This window comes from Ceratotherium simum, chromosome 2 (assembly GCF_057802395.1).
Source record: "Ceratotherium simum simum isolate JZ-2026a chromosome 2, ASM5780239v1, whole genome shotgun sequence".
NCBI lineage: Eukaryota > Metazoa > Chordata > Mammalia > Perissodactyla > Rhinocerotidae > Ceratotherium > Ceratotherium simum.
In genome coordinates this window covers 85,035,055-85,054,679 of record NC_141901.1, presented here as the reverse complement: position 1 = coordinate 85,054,679, position 19,625 = coordinate 85,035,055, and the positions used below count along the sequence as shown (strand labels likewise).

Genomic DNA, 19,625 nt, shown 5'->3' with positions numbered 1-19,625 from the left:
CAGATATGATGGAGAAATAAAAACTTTCCCACATAAACAAAAGCTAAGTGAGTTCATCAACACAAGACGCTCCCTACAAGAATGCTCAACTAGGCCCTCATACCTGGGGGGCAAAAAATAAAGGATTACAAAGCCTTGAGCAAGGAGAACAGGGGCCAGCCCCGTGGCTTAGCAGTTAAGTGCGCGCGCTCCGCTGCTGGTGGCCCGGGTTCGGATCCCGGGCGCTCACTGACGCACCGCTTCTCCAGCCATGCTGAGGCCGCATCCCACGTACAGCAACTAGAAGGATGTGCAGCTATGACATACAACTATCTACTGGGGCTTTGGGGGGAAAAATAAATAAAGAAATAAAAATTTAAAAAAAAAAAAAAAAAAAAGAACATATGTAGACAAAATCAGAAAATTACAGGTCTCTGTCAGAATAGGTTAGCAAACAATTATAACATTGTAGATAAAGGGAAGGAAAACATCAAAAATAAATATAATCTCATCATTTTAACCACAAACTCACAACACAAGATGGAATAAGTTGTGACAATAATAACTTAGAAGGGCAAGAGGAAAGGGATGGAATCGGCTTAGCCTAAGGAAATAAGAGGCTATCAGAAAACGGACTACCTCATCTATGAGATTTTTTTATACAAACCTCATGGTAACCACTAAAGAAATAATCAGAAGAGAGACACAAATGATAAATAAAGAGAAAACTAATATAACCATCATAGAGAACTACCAAACTGAATCGGTAGTCCGAAATACACGGGACAAGAAACAAGGCAAATGCAGAAGAACCGAAAAATGAGCAATAAAATGGCAGCATTAAGCCCTCATACATCAATAATCACTCTAAATGTAAATGGATTGAATTCTCCAATCAAAAGACACAGAGTGGCAGGATGGATTAAAAATCACACCCCAACAATACACTGCCTCCAGGAAACACACCTCAGCTCTAAAGACAAACAGGCTCAGAGTGAAGGGATGGAAGACAATACTCCAAGCTAATGGCAAACAAAAGAAAGCAGGTGTTGCCATACTTAGACAAAGTAGACTTCCAGATAAAAGAGCTAATGAGCAACAAAGAGGGGCAGTATATAATGATAAAAGGGACACTCCAATAAGAAGACATAATATTTTTAAATATATACGCACCCAACACAGGAACACCAAGGTACATAAAGCAACTATTAACAAACCTAAAAGGAGATATTAACAACCACACAATAATAGTAGGGGATCTTAATACCCCCACTTACATCAATGGATAGATCACCCAGACAGAAAGTCAACATGGAAATTGTGGATTTAAACAAAACTAGACGAGATGGACTTAATATACACAGAGAGATATATATAGAACACTCCATCCAAAGACAGCAGAATACACATCATTCTCAAGCACACATGGAACATTCTCAAGGATATACCATATGTTGGAAAGCAATCCTCAATAAATTTCAGAAGACTGAATCATATCAAGCATCTTTTCTGACCATAATGCTATGAAACTAGAAATCAACTACAAGAAAAAAACTGGGCAAGTGACAAAGATGTGGAGACTAAACAACATGCTACTGAACAACTAATGGATTGTTGAAGAAATTAACGGAGAAATCAGAAAGTAACTGGACACAAATAAAAATGAAAATACACCATACCAACTCATGTGGGATGCAGCAAAAGCAGTCCTAAGAGGGAAACTCATAGCAATACAGGCCCACTTTAACAAGAAAAATCTCAAAGAAGCAATTTTAAACTATACCTAACAGAACTAGAAAAAGAAGAACAAAGCCCAAAGTCAGCAGAAAGAGGGAAATAATAAAAATTAGAGCAGAAATAAATGAAAGTGTAACCAAAAAAAGAAGTAGAAAGGATCAAGGAAACTAAGAGTTGGTTCTTTGAGAAGATAAACAAAACTGACAAACTCTTAGCCAGACTCACTAAAAAAAAAAGAGAGAAGGCTCAAATAAATAAAATTAGAAATGCAAGGGGAGAAATTACAACAGATACCACAGAAATACACTGGATTATAAGAGAATACTGTGAAAAACTGCATGCCAACAAATTGGACAATCTAGAAGAAATGGATAAATTCTTAGACCCATACAACCTCCCAAAACTCAACCAAGAAAAAATAGAGAATCTGAATAGACCAATCACAAGTAAGGAGATTGAAACAGTAATCAAAAACCTCCCCCAAAATAAAAGTCCAGGACCAGATGGCTTCTCTGGAGAATTCTAACAAACATTCAAAGAACATTTAATATCTACCCTTCTTAAACTATTCCAAAAAAATGAGGAAGATGGAACACTTTCTAACACATTCTACACAGCCAACATGACCCTGACATCAAAGGAGGATAAGGACAACTCAAAGAAGGAAAATTACAGGCCAACATCACTGATAGATGCAAAAATCCTCAACAAAACATTGGCAAACTGAATACAGCAATACATTAAAAAGACTGTACACCATGATCAAGTGGGATTCATACCAGGGACACAGGGATGGTTCAACATCCACAAGTCAATCAATGTGATACACCACGTTAATAAAATGAGGTATAAAAACCACATGATCATCTCAATAGGCGCAGAGAAAGCATTTGACAAGATCCAACATCCATTCACGATAAAAACTCTGAATAAAATGGGTATAGAAGGAAAATACCTCAACACAGAAAGGCCATATTCAACAAACCCACAGCCAACATCATACTCAACGGGGAAAAATTGAAAACCATCCTTCTGAGAACAGGAACAAGACAAGGGTGCCCACTCTTGCCACTCTATTCAACATAGTATTGGAGGTAGTTTTGGCCAGAGCAATTAGGCAAGAAAAAGAAATAAAAGGAATCCAAATAGGCAATGAAGAAGTGAAACTCTCACTGTTTGGAGATGACATGATTTTATATATAGAAAACCCTAAAGAATACATCGGTAAACTATTAGAAATAATCAACAAATACAGCAAAGTTGCAGGGTACAAAATCAACTTACAAAAATCAGTTGCAGTTCTACACTCTAATAACAAACTAACAGAAAGAGAATTCAAGAAGAAAATCTCATTTATGATCACAACATAAAGAATAAAATATCTAGGAATAAATTTAGCCAAGGAGATGAAAGACCTATACAATGAAAACTATAAGACATTACTGAAAGAAATTGATGATGACATAAAGAAATGGAAAGATTTCCCATGCACAAAGATTGAAAGAACAAATATAGTTAAAATGTCCATACTACCTAAAGCAATCTACAGATTCAATGCAATCCCAATCAGAATCCCAATGACATTCTTCACAGAAGGAGAACAAAGAATCCTAAAATTCATATGGGGCAACAAAAGACCCCAATCCTGAGAAAAAAGCTAAAGCAATCCTGAGAGAAAAGAACAAAGCTGGAGGCATCACAATCCCTGACTTCAAAATATACTACAAAGCTATAGTAATCAAAACAGTAGGGTACTGGTACAAAGACAGGCACATAGATCAGTGGAACAGAACCGAAAACCCAGAAATAAAACCACACATCTATGGACAGCTAATATTCAACAAAAGAGCTAAGAACATACAATGGAGAAAGGAAAGTCTCTTCAACAAATGGTGCTGGGAAAACTGGACAGCCATATGCAAAAGAATGAAAGTAGACCATTATTTTTCACAATACAGAAAAATTAACTCAAAATGGATCAAAGACTTGAAGGTAAGACATGAAACCATAAAACTCCTAGAAGAAAATATAGGCAATACACTCTGATACCAGTCTTAGAGGCATCTTTTCCAATTCCATGTCTACTCAGACAAGGGAAGCAAAAGAAAAAATAAACAAGTGGGACTTCATCAGACTAAAGAGCTTCTGCAAGGGAAAGGAAACCAGGATCAAAACGAAAAGACAACCCACCAACTGGAAGGAAATATTTGCAAATCATATATCCGACGAGGGGTTAATCTCCATAATATACAAAGTACTCACATAACTCAACAAAAAAAACAAACAACCCAATCAAAAAATGGGCAGAGGATCTGAACATTTTTCCAAAAAAGATATACAGATCGCCAATAGGCACAGGAAAAGATGTTCAACATCACTAACCATCAGGGAAATGCAAATCAAAGCTACACTTACACCCCTTAGAATGGCTATAATCACCAAGACAAAAAGTTACAAATGTTGGCGAGGTTGTGGAGAAAAAGGAACCCTCATAACACTGCTGGCGGGAATGCAAACTGGTACAGCCATCATGGAAAACAGTATGGAGATGTTTCAAAAAATTAAAAATAAAAATACCATATGACCCAGCTATCCCACTACTGGGTATTTACCCAAAGAACTTGAAATCAACAATTCAAAGAGACTTATGCACCCCTATGTTCATTGCAGCATTATTCACTATAGCCAAGAAGTGGAAGCAACCCAAGTGCCCATCGACTGATGATTGGATAAAGAAGATATGGTGTATATATACAATGGAATTCTCCTTAGCCATAAAAAAAAAAAAGTCCCATTCACAACATGGATGGATCTTGAGGATATTACATGAAGCGAAAATAAGCCAGACAGAGATAGACAAACAGCATATGATTTCATTCATATGTCTAAGATTAACGGACAGAGAGAGCAGTTTAGTGGTTACCAGGCGGAGGAGGGTTGTGGGTGTGCCCAAGGGCTGAAGGGGTGCATTCATACAGTGACGGACAAATAATAATGTACAACTGAAATTTCACAATGTTATAAACTATTATGACCAATAAAAACATAAATAAATAAAGAGAAGACAATGAAAAATGATGATGTGGTCAGAAAGGAATTCTCTAATGACCTAACATTTAAATAGTGATCATGTAGGACCTGGTAGGCCACAGTCAGGGCTTTGGATTTTATTCTGAGTGAGATGAAAGCCACTGGCGAATTTTGATCAAGGGAGTAACATGATCCGACATTTATTTAAAAGGATCATTTGGACTGCAGTGTGTAGAACAGACTGTACACAACAAAAGACTAGAAATGGTTTCAGAAGCTATTATTGCTATAGGAGAAATAACAGTGCAGTTATCAGTGGAAGTGGTAAGAAATGATCCACTTCAACACAGATTTTGAAGGCAGGCCCAACAGAATTCACTAATAGACTAATCTATTCACTAATAGACTGGATGTGGGGTTTTAAGAGAAAGTCAAAGATTCTTAAACTACTCATCCTTTGCTCAGGGAGTACTCCTCAAGGTTCTGTCCTAGTCCCTCTTCTGTTAACTGCCTTCTTTTATCCTCGCACAATAACCTCACTAATGCTGAGAGCTCCTAAATCTGTATGTCAGCTTCTACTTTTCTCTTCAGAGCTTCAGTTCCATATATCCAACTGCTTGCCAGATTCTACAAAAACCTCAAATTCTTCTTGTTCAAAACTGAATTCATCATCTTCCTTGCAGCCCCAGTACTAATACCTGGTTCCTCCATCAGAATTACTTATCTAAATGAATGACACGACAAAACACCCTGTTGTCCAAACCAAAACTCTGCAGTAAACTTTTTAGTTCCCTTTTCCTCTATCATCCAACCCACTCACCCATACACATATCCAATCATTCATCATTTTTTTTTTTTGGTACATAATGTGCACCTTTAATGATGTCATAGCTTTCTCTAACTTATAGTATATAAAGTGAGTAGTATATAAGTGAATGTTCTAATATTAGTTTAAAGAAAAATCTAACGGAATAAAATCTTCAGCAAAAGATTCTAATGTTCCATTTTAGAAGTAGAAAATCTCAGGCTAATTCTCAAAACATGAATAGTCTACAGAAGCATAATTCATGAATCACAGTTGAAGCTGTGACAGCAAATTAATTCAACCAAGGTGAGAATAGAGAAGAGGGTTTTGGACAGAAACTCTGAAGGCACCAATGTCCAGGTACCAGGTATAAAAAGAAGAGACAATTCCAGAAACTGACAAAGAACCGTCAGAGAAATGGGACAAAAACCTGAAAAAATAAACATAACCAAATTCTGTGTTTAGGCTATTAGGTCCCAAAAACTAGTCTTCAGTGAAGTGAGTAAAATACAGAAAATATACTTCAGTTTCCATATAGCTAGATTTACTCAATTTAAAGAATTCCTTTGTTCTGAATTTATGTCATCCTCTTTTTTGGTGTGAAAGGAGGTTTCAGTAAATTTTCTAATGTCATTTTTTAAAAAAATTAAAAATTGGCGACCCCACACTGATCCCAAAAATTTTTTTGAAAATTATCCTGGACTCATCTGTAAAACCTTTTTTAAGTTTTTGCCAATTAAATACAATAACTTGGAACCACTGAAGTTGTAATAAAACTGATATTATGACATCATACAGAAATAAGTATTAAAAAGACAAGGAATTATCAAGCTATCACTTCTAAATATTATTCAAGAATTCTATTTCATGTAAGTGGGTCAAAGCAGTACTGAACAAAGTAAAAACATAAAGTGAATCTAAGGATATAAATGAAGTTTTAAAAACCCATTTAGGAGCCAGCCCAGTGGCGAAGCGGTTAAGTTCCACACTCCGCTTCAGCAGCCGGGGTTCACAGGTTCAGATCCCAGGGGTGGAGTGACGCACTGCTTGTCAAGCAATGCTGTGGCGGCATGCCATATAAAGTAGAGGAAGATGGGCATGGATGTTAGCCCAGGGCCAATCTTCCTCAGCAAAGAGAGGACAATTGGCAATGGATGTTAGCTCAGGGCTAATCTTCCTCACCAAGAAAAAGAAAAATTTAGGCCGGCCCTGTGGCTTGGTGGTTAAGTGCGCGCGCTGCGATGCTGGCGGCCCGGGTTCGGATCCCGGGTGCGCATCGAGGCACCACTTCTCTGTCCATCCTGGGGCCGAGTCCCACATACAGCAACTAGAAGGGTGTGCAGCTATGACATACAACTATCTACTGGGGCTTTGGGGGCAAAAAATAAAATAAATAAAATCTTTAAAAAAAAAAAAAAAAGAAAAATTTAGAAGCAATTTTTCTATAAGCTACGGACTCATTAACCATCAAAGACTATTTCTCATTTTTTTCCTATGAATTTCAGAGTTATATGCTGATATGTAACTATAAATGTGATAATTCAGTTAATTCGATACATTTCAAAATATGTTATTCATTCTTACGCTGATAATTTCAGAGAGTAAAAGAATGACCTTTTATTTAGGTAGTGTTTACTTTAAGGAGTATTATGAAAAAGGATAACTAGTGCATCAAACCAATGATTTTACTAAAAAAATTTTAATTGAGGCTAGGCAGAAGGTTTAGTCAAAGAAAAGTCTCAAGTAAAGAATTATACAGATTATATTTACATACACTAAAAATAAGTTATAAGAGGATTGAAGTTTGGGAAACAGTGTTAGTATTATGACCTACAAACACACAACAAATTGTCTTTCATAAACACCTAAATCTAACTCCACATAGAAGATAAATTCCAAGTTGTTGACAAAATTCATAAATGCTGTTTTATTTTCCCAATGATTTACAAATTCAACTTCACATATGAATTGTCAGTAGAAAATCTTTTGCTCACAAACACACAGACCTTTCCACAAAAACTGTCTTTTAAAAATGGATTTTAGGGCCGGCCCTGTGGCTTAGCGGTTAAGTGCGTGCTCTCTGATGCTGGCGGCCCGGGTTCGGATCCCGGGCGCACACCAACGCACCGCTTCTCCGGCCACGCTGAGGCCGCGTCCCACATACGGCAACTACAAGGCTGTGCAACTATGACATACAACTATCTACTGGGGCTTTGGGGGGAAAATAAATAAATAAATCTTTAAAAATAAATAAATAAATAAAAATGGATTTTAAATAAATATATAGCACCAAGTGAAAGAGTTTATTTGAATGCTACCCATTTTACAAGCAATGGAGTGAAATGTGAAAGACCATCATGCAGGAGGTACTTTGACTAAGACTACTTTAAAGATCTCCATTAGTTTTCCAAGTTCAAAAAATGAACTGCATCAGGGGAAAAAAAAAAAAAAAGAAAACTTGAAAATATTTCTCCAAATTCCCTTTGAATACAATGGCTGTTTCTATCTTCCCAGACTCAGCATTAAAAACCTTCACCCAGAAATATTTAAGGCTCGGTACTTTTTCATTTCTGGGTCTTCTGACCTTTTTCTCTTGGCTATAGAGTCATTACAGTTTTGCACTTCAAATTGAAGTAAGCTCCTTATAAGCAGAGAATAAAATCAAAGAGTATTTTTCCCTTTCCAAACGTAAAATCGAAAGTCACTCTGTAATAGCTAACTCAGCCAGACTCAAGGAGTCTAGTGGTTTGTAAACAAACCATTAACTGTTCTTAATTATATACCAACAAAGTATGTTTATTTCTGTAGTAGAAGTTCTGGCCTATTGAGCAAATTAAAGAAATCTAGGAAGACTGGGATAGAAGACATTTGAAAACAGTAGAAATACACAAAACTCAGTCTGAAAAATTTTGTAAACATGAATCAAAGGTGATTTGTCCATATGGTGTAGACATACCTACAGCATATATTTGAAAGGCATCTGAGTATACTGGAGAGAAAAATTTTAAAAGTTTTAGGTTCCAATCCAAACGAAACCACTTACAAGGTTATGTGACCTTGAGCAATTAACCTCTGACACTTGTTCCTCATCTGTGAAATGGGGGAAAAGCATTCCTACCACAGAGAATTGTCCTAAGAATTACACGAAATAATTTATATAAAGTACCCCCAATACATAGTGCCTAATCACTAGATGTATATAAAAAGGACTGTTAACATTTATTATGTCCAATATGCCAGGCTCTATACTTTATATGCATTATCTCATTTAAAACTCTCAAAACCTGATGGAGGTAGGCACTATTATTATTCTCATTTTACAGATGAGACAACTGAGGCTTAACAAAGTTATTTTATCCAACATTACACAGCTAATTAAGTGGCAGAACATATAACCACTCTACTGATACTGTGCTTTACAATAACAACTTCCTCATTATACCTTCAGAATAACCTCAAAAGTAGACAGGCTAGGCATCATCTTCATTCCCTAAATATGGCAACAGACTCAAGAAATGCCTATGATCACAACTAATAAAGCCAGAACTTGAACCTAGGTTTTACTGCCTAAACCAGAGTTCAATCCACGAGACTCTGGCTCTCTGCATTATGATAATAATTCTATGAACACTGTGAAGGAAGAACTCCTTCCACAAGAAAATAAGATAGGTTATGTCTGAAAAACAGATGATACAGGGTCTGTGTTAATACTTCCTCCCAAAGGCTGTCAACAATCAAGTTTTCCAGAAGTTAAAATACAGATTTACTTGAGAATATCAATAACAACTTTATACTACTTACACGAAATCTGTAAGAATAGCCCAGTGCTAATCAAAAGTAGAAGATATTCTGACAGGTCTATTATTGTTTTCTGTAGTATGTTTGTTGTTTAATGAATGATATCATTTAACAGAAAACTAGAGAAGAGAGTTTTATACTTCTTTGTAAGTCATTCAGGCTCTCCTGCAAAGTCTTCTCTCTTTGTCCAGAAGAGGGAAAGATGTCCATCTATGAAGAGGTGTGAGGCCTGAACACATGGCAGTGCGTAAGGCTTGATGCCGAAAGTACCCATCATTGTATTTATTTCCTATTTATCTCCTAGAAGAGAAAACTTAAGACAAGCAAGCCAATTAGTTAATACTAATATAATGTGATAAAACAAAGGATTTTCAAGATCAAAATTAAAAATGTTTTCTTGTAGAATTACTTTTCCTTTGACTTTTAGTCATGACAATATTTTTTTTTTAATAATTTTATTTATTTATTTTTTCCCCCAAAGCCCCAGTAGATAGTTGTATGTCATAGTTGCACATCCTTCTAGTTGCTGTATGTGGGACGCGGCCTCAGCATGGCCGGAGAAGCGGTGCGTCGGTGCGCGCCCGGGATCCGAACCCAGGCCGCCAGCAGCGGAGCTCGCGCACTTAACCGCTAAGCCACGGGGCCGGCCCAATGACAATATTTTTAAATGTTTAAAAGGAACAACTACTTTTCCTTTAACCAAAAGGAGTATGAGCAAATATGGTCACCTGATTTACTACAAAGGTAAAACTACAGTACAATGGGGAAAGGAAGGTTTTTTCCAATAGATTATACTCGGTCAACTGGATATCCATATGAAATAAAATGTGTTTTGACTACTACCTCGTGCCACACACAAAAATCAATTCAGACAGACTATGGATCTAAAGGTGAAGGATAAACAACAGAAGAATATCTTCAGGATCTTGGACTAGGCAAAGATTCTCTTAAACAGTTCACAAAAAGCCATATGTGAAAAAATGGATCAACTGGATATTACAATTTTGAACGTCTGTTCAGCAAAAAACCATTAAGAGAATGAAAAGCAACCCACAGAGTGGGAGAAAATATCTGCAATACACAGTTTGATCAAAAAAAGGACTCAAGTCCAAATTATATTCTATAAATTCCTATAAACCAATAAGAACAAGACAGACAACCTAATATTTTTTAAATGGGCAAAAGACTTAACCAGGCATTTCGAACCAGGCATTTCGAACACAAAGAAGAGATCCAATTAGCCAATAAACGTGAAATGATGTTCTACTTCATTAGTCATCAAGGAAACAGAAATCAAAACCACAATGACTAAGATTTTAAAAAAAGACAAAACCAGGCCGACCCGGTGACATAGCGGTTATGTTCTCGCGTTCTGATTCGGCTGCCTGGGGTTCACTGGTTCAGATCCTAGGCGGCTGCCTGGGGTTCACTGGTTCAGATCCTAGGCACGGACATACTTACCACTCATCAAGACCTGTGGAGGTGGGATCCCACATAGGGGAACTAGAAGGACCTACAACTAGGATATGCAACTATGTACTAGGGCTTTCGGGAGAAAAAAGAAAAAGAGGAAGATTGGCAACAGATGTTACCTCAGGGCCAATCTGCCTCAAAAAATAAATAAATAAATAAATAAATAATAAAAGAAGACAAAACCAAGTATTGACAAGAATGTGGAGCAACCAGAACTCTGATATGCTACTGGTAGGAGTGTAAACTGATACAACCACTTTGGCAAACTGCTTGGTAATATCTACGGCTCAATAAATACACACTGTCTGACCCAACCACGTCAATCCTAGCTAGGTATATACCCAATAGAAATGCATATACGTGAAAAAAAATGCACGCATGTTTCATCTAAAGACATGTACCAGAATGTTCATAGCAGCACTATTTTTAACTACCTAAATGCCCATCAACATTAGATGAATTATTCAATGAAATAATATTCAGCAATGAAAATAAACAAGCTAAAAGTTCACACAATGTAAAGCTATATTGTACATATCCGTGCATCTATGTGTACACATGTATATGTGTATACACACACACAGCGTATGATGCAAGCAACACCAATCACAGTTCCTCCATGAGATGTTATATGGCTAATTAAGACAGCCTAACAGACAGGATTCTCACTAGAGCAGCAAAATATAAGGTTGAAACTGTCAGCAGCCAAGCAACTCTCAGTGGCCAAGAATAAGGCTGAAACTCTCAGTGGCCAAAGAAATATAGCCCTAAAAGGACATCATTTAAACACTTTGATTTAGTTCTGCCTGAAGCCAGATAAACAACCTGAACTTTTCAATTTCTTAAGTCAAAAAAATTCCCTTAGTTGACTGATGACTTAGAAGATATGAAATGAGAAAGCATCTACGTAAATATCATTCTGATTGAGGTCCAAACAAGCTTGGTTATTCCTGGAACAGAAAAGCTTGGAAATGATTCTTGGACTAGTAAGACTGATTTATTTCAGGATAAATTGAACACATGTTATGTACCATGCACTTATCATCATTAGGACACGACCTCAGCTCTGCACAACCATTCATCTTTAATGGATATTTGCAACTTAAGTATTAGTAATTCAGCAAAGCCTATGTGAAATGTCTGATGTAAAGATCCCTCTATTACTTTCAATTTTTATAAACGTTTTCCCTTATCAACTTTCAGTTTTCCTCTCTAAAGCTATCTTTCATAGCTGCCATACTGTAGACAGCATTTTGAAAATGCTTACAAATAATTATGATTCTTAAGTGCTTACTTTAAAATATTAAAAACAAAAGTCTTACATTTATAATCATTTTATTTATTTTTTTTTTAAAGATTTTATTTATTCAGTTTTTCCCCCCAAAGCCCCAGTAGATAGTTGTATGTCATAGGTTCACATCCTTCTAGTTGCTGTACGTGGGACTCGGCCTCGCGTTGGACGGAGAAGTGGTGCCTCGGGGCGCTCCCGGGATCCGAACCCGGGCCGCCAGCATCAGAGCGCGCACACTTAACCGCTAAGCCACGGAGCCGGCCCTATAATCATTTTAAATTCCAATTCTGCAATGCTGTATTTAGTGTGGTTATAAATTTGTCAATTAGTTAAATTTAGAGAAAAGGCTAAATTTCCACTAATTTTATTCAGTGATTTTTATCTTGAAGGATGTTATTCAATGTCAGTTTCTTTAAAAGCCAGTCACAGATAATAAATGATTACTTAATCCTTTCTAAAAGCCATGCTCCACCTGTCCTAAGAATTCTCAATGGTTTTGGTCAACACAATCAAGAACAACAATTAAGGGCCGGCCCCATGGCTTAGCGGTTAAGTGCGTGCGTGCTCCGCTGCTGGCGGCCCGGGTTCGGATCCCGGGCGCGCACCGACGCACCGCTTCTCCCGCCATGCTGAGGCCGCGTCCCACATACAGCAACTAGAAGGATGTGCAGCTGTGACATACAACTATCTACTGGGGCTTTGGGGGGAAAAAATAAAAATAAATAAAATCTTAAAAAAAAAAAAAAAACAATTAAGAGTAGCTGAGAGGACAAAAAAATTTCACCAACATACTAATCCACCTCTAAAACAATGCTCCGCCACCTCTAAGAACCTATAGAGGAGGTTAAAGGGTTCCTTAGCTAGTTGCAGTATTTCAAAAACCTGGGGCTGGCCTAGCGGCATAGAGGTTAAGTTCAGGCGTTCTGCTTTGGCGGCCCGGGTTTTCTGGTTCAGATCCTGGGCGTGGACCTACTCACCCGCTCATCAAGTCACGCTGAGGTGGCATCCCATACAGAAAAGCTACAACTCTACAACTATGATACACAACTATGTACTGGGGCTTTGGGGAGAAAAAAGAAAAAAAAAAAAAGGAAGATTGGCAACAGGTATTAGCGTAAGGCCAATCTTCCTCAAAAAATAAATAAATAAAATTAAAATGAAAAAAAAATATTTCAAAAACCTATAACTGTCATAACAAATCTCATGGTGTTGATTCTCATCATTCCCAGTGGTTATGTTCCATAAAGTTGCCACAAACACTGAATTAGCCAATACTGAATCAGTTCTCCTAAGGGAAATGCAGGGTAACCTTGTTTTATGTGTTTCTGTTTAAAGACACCTTATTTAATATACATTGTTGATTCATGAACATTGAACTCACCGCCAACAGCACTACAACTCATACCTGAATGAAACTTATCTAATACATGTATTTTCTCCATAAGATATATCACAACTTTATTGCACTTAGGAACGCTAGACAGCACTTCAGCACAATTCGAGGTCATTTTAAACAGCAAAATCTCATCCCAAAAAACATAAAAATGCGAAAGACACGGCACTAAACAGACGATGAAAAGAACACTGTTTACAGTATGACAGCTGAAAGAAGGCAGAGCATGACCTTGTTCAACCTCAGCTGGGAACATGTACAGTGGGTGACTCAAATTTTTCACCACTCTGCAAATGTCTGTGAAAGACCATGAAATCTCCAGGAGTACTGATTTTGGGGTTACAAACAAATTTTAGCAAGTAGGTGAGTTCGTAAATATGAAACCGGCAAATAATGAGAATTGACGGTATTTACATTGTTATCATTAGTTCTACCTAAGTTTCTTTTTTTTTTTTTTTTTTTTTATTTATTTTTCTCCCCCAAAGCCCCAGTAGATAGTTGTATGTCATAGCTGCACATCCTTCTAGTTGCTGTATGTGGGATGCGGCCTCAGCATGGCCGGAGAAGCAGTGTGTCGGTGCGCGCCCAGGATCCGAACCCGGGCCACCAGGAGCGGCGCACGCGCACCCAACGGCCAAGCCACGGGGCCGGCCCGCTACCTAAGTTTCTTTACTAGAAAGTTATATAGAAATGTTAATCTCAATGCTGATCAGAAGTATTAACACTACTTGTTTAGCAAACAAAACCTCTGAAAATATAGATTATGAGGGAAAATAATAAATAAGATCTTTTATAGGAAAAAGTTGGGAACTGTTATCCAGAAAACAGGTATATGTAAAAAACACATAGAAGATAATCATATCTTAATTCTATTCCCCTGCCTAGGAAAATTTATTGTGCTAATATAGTTGGCCTAAGCTAGGACTACAATTAGAACACATAATACTGCAAAAAATACATTAAAGCATTCTCACAAGCACAGAGCAATACACAACTGCAAGCTTCAGAACTTCAATTTACTGTTCCATCCGTGTGGAATACTTTTCTGGTTAGTTCCTTCAGTTCTTTCAGTTCTCTGCTGATATCACCATATCCGGCTGCCCTGACCACCACTCCCCGCCTCCACACAACCACAATTTCTATCCTCTTTATCCTACTTTCAGTTTTTTCCACAGCACTTATCACGATCTGACATATATATTAGGTTGAGCCACATGAAATTGCCAGTTTTATAGGTCAAAAATGGCAAAATAACAGCAATTTAATACGGTTCAACTGAATATTTGCTTGCCGTCTCCTGTAACTTGAATATAAGCTCCACTAGAAGAACTTTTTTTTTTTTTTGAAGATTTTATTTATTTATTTTTCCCCCAAAGCCCCAGTAGATAGTTGTATGTCACAGCTGCACATCCTTCTAGCTGCTGTACGTGGAACGCGGCCTCAGCATGGCCGGAGAAGCAGTGCGTCGGTGCGCACCTGGGATCTGAACCCCGGCCGCCAGCAGCGGGAGCGCGCGCACCCAACCGCTAAGCCACAGGGCCGGCCCTCCACTAGAAGAACTTATCTGTTTTCTTCATTTTTATAATCCAGAGCCTAGTCTAGCACTTGATGGTCAATAGATATTTGTTAAATGAATAATTATTATACAATTATTATTAGACATATCCTTAATATAAAGTACGAATATAGCTTAACCCACTTCAACAACCACGTAATATACTGGTGTATTCCCTTCCATTCTTATTTCTAGGTGCACTTTTTAAAACAAAATTCACACACACATACTTAGTTTTGCATCCTGCTCCCCCTTTTCCCCTTAACACGTTACATGGTTAAAGTCTTAAAACTGTCAAGGGCTCTACAAAAACCTTATAAGCAGTCCCTAATTTAACCCCATCCATTCTGTTAGGAATGTAAATTCTAAATTTACTTTGAAGTGACTCTGCATGGGCCGGCCCCGTGGCTTAGCGGTTAAGTGCTTGCGCTCCGCTGCTGGCAGCCCGGGGTTCGGATCCCGGGCCCGCACTGATGCGCCGCTTCTCCGGCCAGGCTGAGGCCGCGTCCCACGTACAGCAACTGGAAGGATATGCAGCTATGGCATACAACTATCTACTGGGGCTTTGGAGGAAAATAAACAAATAAATAAAAATTAAAAAAAATAAAAAATAAAAAAAAATAAAGTGACTGCAAAAAAGTGCATTAAGATATGCTTATAAAGCATACTTTATACAGAAAAGGAGGTTTATAATATGCTTTACTAATTTGCTATCACTCAATGCAGCTTTATCAGTGTTTTAATGTTACAATGAAAGATAATTTTAGATTTAGGCTAATCAATTCACTTCATTTTTTCTAATAAACCTAATCAACTTTTTAAATAAAGAAAAGTTTAATCTGATGTTTTGATTTAAAAAAAGAAAAAGCATCCTTTCAAAGAAGTATGACTGAAGGTGTAGGGGTGGCAAGGGTCTCAGATTTTTTTAATTCCTGTACCTCTTAAAAAAAAAAATCATACCTGAAGATGCCATGTCATAAATATAGCAGAAATCAATAAAACTTAAAAGGGACACTTGCTAGAAACTCTCACAAGGCATTCTGATATTCTGCTCAAGGCTACAGAATGGTTAGAAATGCTGATTCTACAGTATTTCAATTTACCTAAGGAAAATTTTCTTAGCTCAAAAACCACACAGAGTAACTTGACATTGAGATAGTAACGTTTATCAGAGAAACACACAAGTGCCAAATGCCAAATAACTGATTATCAGAACTTCAGACTAAGCACATCCTTCAGAAACCACCGCCAAATGCCACTTCATTCCATTGTTTTAAGGGGATGGCCCAATTTCCCACAGTAAGAAAACCCACAGTGTTGATAATTATTTACCGAGGAACAAAGGACATCAGAAAAAAAAGATGTCAAGCTTCACCAAACTTCCCTACCAGAAGAAAGAGTTTCATGCCATCCTGCCTTAGCAGAGCCTAATTTCTGGTTTTAATATCAAACACTTATCATTAAAGTCCTTTATCTTTTTATATCTTTCCTTCTACAATACCCCTTCTCCGGGGCCGGCCCAGTGGCACACGCGGTTAAGTGCGGGCGCTCCGCTTCGGCGGCGTCCCGGGTTTCACCAGTTCCGATCCCGGGAGTGCACTGACGCACCGCTTGGCAAGCCGTGCTGTGGCGGCGTCCCATGTAAGGTGGAAGAGATGGGCACGGTTAGGGCCGGCCCTGTGGCTTGGTGGTTAAGTGCGCGCGCTGCGATGCTGGTGGCCCGGGTTCGGATCCAGGGTGCGCATCGAGGCACCACTTCTCCGTCCATCCTGAGGCCGAGTCCCACATACAGCAACTAGAAGGATGTGCAGCTATGACATACAACTATCTACTGGGGCTTTGGGGGGAAAAAATAAAAAAATAAATAAAATCTTTAAAAAAAAAAAAAAAAAAGAGAGATGGGCACGGTTGTTAGCCTAGGGCCAGTCTTCGTCAGCAAAAAAAGAGGATTGGCAGATGTTAGCACCAGGCTGATTTCCTCACAAAAAAAAAAAAAAAAAAAATACCCCTTCTCCCAATCAGTATGTTCATCAGAAGATAACACTATCAAAATCCTATAGACAATACCTAATTTAGATATTCCAAATTAAATCCTACTTTATATCTAAACCACTTTTGATGATTTTTTTTATTTTTCACTAAAAAAAAATAATGTAATTTCTGTTCATTTCAATAGAAATGTCAGCATCAATTTCATCATACAGAGGTACGGGAATTTCTATACACGAATGGAAAAGTCAGTACAGACTCACATTTTAAACAAATTATACAAATACAAAAGATCATCTTTTCCCTAGAAGCAAAAGGATAAAACTTGAATGATTCCGTAATTTCATAGCAATAGTAAAAATATTTAGGTTTAAAATCTTTCAAAAGTTAACATTACATGATGTCATTTACATAAAGTTCAAAATCTGAGAAAACTAATCTATTCCGTCAGAGTCAGGATAAAACATACCCTTGAGATGGGGAAGAAGGTGACTGGAAGAAAGCACTGCTAATTTTCTCTTTCTTGACCTAGTCGCTGGTTACTCAGGAGTGTTCAGTTTCTGAAAATTCACTGAGCTATATACGTTATATATATTATATATAATGATGATGTATTTTACAAATGTATATGTCAATAAAAAGGTTTTTGAAAAAGTTAATTACATTTAAGACTAACAGTATGTATAGCCTGAATCTAACCAAAAGGAAACATCAAAAACACAAATTGAGGTACATTCAACAAAATAACTGGCCTAGGGGCCAGCCCGGTGGCGTAATGGTTAGAGCCACATGCTCTGCTTCGGCGGCAGCTGAGGGTTCACAGGTTCGGATCCCAGGCACGCACCAACACACCACTTGTCAAGCCATGATGTGGCGGCGTCCCATATAAAATAGAGGAAGATGGGCACGGATGTTAGCCCAGGGCCAATCTTCCTCAGCAAAAAGAGGACTGGCATCGGACGTTAGCTCAGGGCTAATCATCCTCACAAAAAATAAAAATAAAAAATCAATAACTGGCCTAAACTGTTCAAAAATGTCAAGGTCAAGAAACTTGAACTGTTCCAGATTAAAGGAGTCTAGAGACATGAGATAATTAAATACAACGCATGATCTCCTCCATTTTAAAAGGCTATGAAAGTCATTAGGATGATTGAGAAAATTTGATTATGACTATGAATTAGGTAACATTACATTAATGTTAAATTTCCTGATTTTTTCATTGTAACTGTAACTATTTAAGAGAATATCCTAGTTCTTAAGGAAAAAAGTCTGGCAGTACTTACCTGGATCTAGTGCCACTCTATGAAGACTATTCATTATAGCCTTTCATTACCTGAAAATAGCTGTCCCCTCCCATTCTCCCTTCATAGTAAGCACTCTCAACTCCTTCAACAGTTCTCAGACACTTCATCATCTGGTTATCTTCCTCTTAAAACATCCAATTTTTCATTTCCTGTTCTTAAAACTCAGCTTTCAGGGCTGGCTCCGTGGCTTAGCGGCTAAGTGCGCACGCTCCGCTGCTGGCGACCCGGGTTCGGATCCCGGGCGCGCACCAACGCATCGCTTCTCCAGCCATGCTGAGGCCGCGTCCCACGTACAGCAACTAGAAGGATGTGCAGCTATGACATACAACTATCTACTGGGGCTTTGGGGGGAAAAAAATAAATAAATAAAAATCTTTAAAAAAAAAAAACAGCTTTCAGAAGCAAGGTCAACATTGTAAATGTGTGCTAACCAACAAGGAATACATATTATATCCCTTATTATGGACAGAATCCTATCAACACAGCCCTGTACTTCATTTGTTTTGTTTTTTCTTTTTTAAGCAACTCACACTGTTGGATCTCTCAGATTATGCAAAACCAAACTCCTAAAAGTCTCTATCAAATTGAGCTAGTTCTTCCCCCAAATGCAAAAGTTGATATTCTCAGTCCCCACATCATTTGTCCCTCTGAAGCTTCTAACCAAGTCATCATTTCCCTCCTTCCTTTGAAACTCCCATCTTCGACCTCCACTTCCTTCTAGTTTTCTTCCTACCTCTGAGACAAATTTTCCAAGTCTCTTCTCTTCCGTTTTCTCACGCATTGTGACTCCTCTCTGCTCCCCTCAAGATGTACACGTCCCTTTCTAATCCTCTCTCCATAGGGAAAATCATTATAACTCTCTTTCAGAAAATTTTAACCTATAAACTGTTTTGTGTCTCTAAACCCAACCTCTACCCCAAACTTCAGACTACCATATTCTGAGCTCTCAATCTAGATGTGCCAAAAGTACCTTGTATTCCACAAGTACAAATCCCTACTCATTTTCTTCCTTGCCTGGCAAAATTACCTCCTCCTTATATCAACAATCTCAGTGACAAATATCTAATCACCCAAACTACAAAGCTTTGAGACATCTTAACTCTTTCTTTTTCCTACCAATATACAATCAACAAATCCCACTTATTCTACTTCTAAAATGTCTTGGAAAAAACTGTCTATTCTTTCTGTCCTGTTGTTATTGCTCCAGTTCAGACCATCATCACTCCATTCAACCTGCAATAGCCTAATTAGTCTCCCATTCCAATCTAGTC

At 37.8% G+C, this 19,625-nt stretch overlaps 1 protein-coding gene across 7 annotated transcripts in view; it reads right to left on the bottom strand.

Annotated features, from left to right (window-relative positions):
• Positions 1 to 19,625, bottom strand: part of ZZZ3 (zinc finger ZZ-type containing 3) — a 121,551-nt gene that overhangs the window by 84,925 nt on the left and 17,001 nt on the right. The window contains exon 1 of one of the 7 annotated variants that reach the window (XM_087448728.1): positions 9,353 to 9,654. The exons of the other annotated variants lie outside the window; for them this stretch is intronic. The gene's annotated coding sequence lies outside the window, so the exon portion shown is untranslated. Of the gene's footprint in view, positions 1 to 9,352; positions 9,655 to 19,625 lie in introns of those variants that run through there. 7 annotated transcript variants of the gene reach the window in all.